Source organism: Vombatus ursinus, unplaced genomic scaffold (assembly GCF_900497805.2).
Source record: "Vombatus ursinus unplaced genomic scaffold, bare-nosed wombat genome assembly UNPS02014953.1, whole genome shotgun sequence".
NCBI classification, from domain to species: domain Eukaryota; kingdom Metazoa; phylum Chordata; class Mammalia; order Diprotodontia; family Vombatidae; genus Vombatus; species Vombatus ursinus.
Window position 1 is genome coordinate 120,472 of NW_020954731.1, and position 2,761 is coordinate 123,232.

General features: G+C 43.2%; 1 pseudogene; it reads right to left on the reverse strand.

The window, feature by feature from the left end:
* Nucleotides 1-248: 248 nt before the first annotated feature.
* Nucleotides 249-1,641, reverse strand: LOC114030283 (annotated as a pseudogene).
* Nucleotides 1,642-2,761: the final 1,120 nt, after the last annotated feature.

Here is a 2,761-nt window from a genome sequence, read left to right on the forward strand (position 1 = left end):
ATACCTGAACAAGAATCTTCTTTACAACATATTCAGAAGCATGACAGAATCGTGATGGAATTGCACTTAATTCTGAATTTAGATAGATTCCATCTTTTTGTTGCTATTGAATATTTACCACATAATTTCTTTCTTCCTTACAAAAAGGCTCAGAACAAGCATTTATACATTATATTTGATTTTCAACATTTGGTCAAGACTGACAAAAAGGCCTGATGATCTCACCCTATCTGTCCTGCTGATCTGCTTCAGATTTTTTTTTTTAACTTAGAGGCAGACAGTTATAAAACGGGATTCACAAACCCAGAATATTCTGAATTGCCATTGTTATCCATTTTGGCACTAACAAAATCATTCTCCCACTCGAGCCCATTAGAATCGTCAGAAGCTGGGGTAGGATTACTTCCAGTCTTCTTGCTGCTGTATTTTAACGCTGCCCGGGGAATATCCTCTTCAGTTTTGGGACGTTCTCTCCGTGGGACCATTCTATTCTTTCCTTCTTCATCTTCCCACTCTAGATCTAGGGATGTGCTGTCATCATTTCCACTCCTTGATTTAATTTTGGTCATTAAGTCACACCTACTTTCCGTGTTCGGTGTCAAAACTGTGGCCTCTGGCAAAAGTTTACTCCGAAAAACTTTATATTGTGACTTTATATTTCTCAAACTGGATTCAAAGTGTTCTTCTGCCCCCGAACGTTGATATTCTCCAGCGCTGGAATGATGAGATCCTTGCATAATCCTTTGCCTTCCTTGCTCCAAGAACTTTCGCTGCTTTGCTGCCCTGGCTGCTTCGCGCTGCGCAGCGCATAAAGCGTCTTCTTCTGCTCTTAACTTCTCTTCTTGTAACGCTGTCTTCGAATTTTCATATCAAATGTTTTCTGTTTTTCAGCAATAGAATCATAATGCCTCTCTCTTAAGTCAGCTATTTCTTCCTCAGTAAGGGCCCTATGACTATTTCCTGGGCTTTCCCCTTCATTGCTTTCTACTAGATTTTAAAACTCTACAGTGAAATGCTCCCCTGCTGGACACGTTCTAAAATACTCTGACCCTGCGCCGCCTCCTTGCGGAGGTGACCGGAGCACTGGGTCCAGCAGCGTTCCCCTAGGCCTGCCGCTCCGGGCGCCCCCGACCTCAAGGCCCGGCGGCCCCGCTGTGGCGCGCGCGCGCCCCAGATCCGGCCCCGGCCCCTGCAGCGGCTTGGGCGCGAGGAGCCGCTACAGGCCAGGAGCGCGCGCGCGGGCGCGAGGCTCGGCGGGGAGCCGCGTGCGGCCGCAGAACAAAGGTGCTTAGTACGCCTGCAGCCTGGGAGCGGCCGCGAGAGGAAGCCGAGCCTGGGCCGGGCCTCTCCGGCATTCCTCCATCCGTCCGGCCCACCTTCGGCACCCCTCTCAGTCGGCCACCTAGAGAGAGACCAGCTGTTCGCTTCAGAGTCCAGCATGTAGACCCCGCCCTGCCCACGTGTCTCCGGCCTCACCGCCTCCTTTCTCACTAAACCCGCCCCTCCCCCTCGGGGCCCGCCCCTCGCTCTGGAGCTTGCGACCCTCCAGGAGACACAAGGCTCCTGCGTCACCCAAATAGTGAGTTCTAACCCCAGAGCTGGAGTCTTTGGGTTCCTCAAATAGTAAATTGCTGTAGTCATGGACTACTGTGTCTTATGTACCTAACCTATTCCGTTGATCCGCCATTATCTTTCTTAGCCAATACCTAACAGTTTTGATGATTGATGCTTTATAATATAGTTTTAGACCTTCCTTTTCATTTTTTCATTAATCCCTTGATATTCTTGACTTTTTTTCCTTCCAGATGAATTTTGGTGTTATTTTTTTCTAGCTCTGTAAAATATTTTTGGTAGTTGAATAAGTAAATTAATTTAGGTAGAACTGTTTTTATTATATTATCTTGGACTACCCATGAGCAATTGATATTTTTCAGATTGTTTAGACTTGACTTTATTTGTGTGAAAAGTGTCTTATTTTAGTTCCTAGGTTTTTCTTGGCAGGTCGGTTCCCAAATATTTTATATTGTCTACATTTATTTTCAATGGAATTTCTCCTTCTTTCTTTAAATAAGGGGCTTCGGTTATAATATGCAGAAGTGCCAATGATTTATGTTATTCATTATTTCAAGTAGGTTTTTGCTAAATTTCATTATTTCACATAGGTTTTTAGTTGATCCTCTAAGTTCTTATCATCTGCAGAGTCATTGTTTTGTTTCCTCATTGTCTAGTCTAATTCCTTAACTCTAACTCTTCAGAGACCCATCAAGATACTGGTTAAACTAAGTGCCCAAGATGCCATTCTTTCTACAAAGAAGGGTAACAATATTCATAGCCTCTTTCAGAAGAGGAGAAAAATAGTTCCTGACTTCTATCAGGAGAAAATAATAGAGATATAAGTTACCCAAGTAACAGGATATTCAGGTAAGACCTTATATGGGAGGAGATGCTTGAACTGAATTTTGAAGGAATTGAGGGAAACTCACATGCCATTTTGAGGAGAGAGTTCATTTTAGACATGGGGAACAGCCTGTTCAAAGATACAAAGGTGAAAGATGAAGATTGAACGTCAGGTGTGAGGGGTAGCAAATAAGACAATTTTGATGAAATATGAACTATATGAAGGGTAATAATGTAAAATAAGACTGGAATGGAAAGATAGAGCCTGATAGTGAAGAAATTTAAATGACAGGTTTTCTTTTTCTTTTTTTTTGTTTGATTTTTTTTTTTTAACTTTTACCTGTAGTCAATAGAGAACCATTGG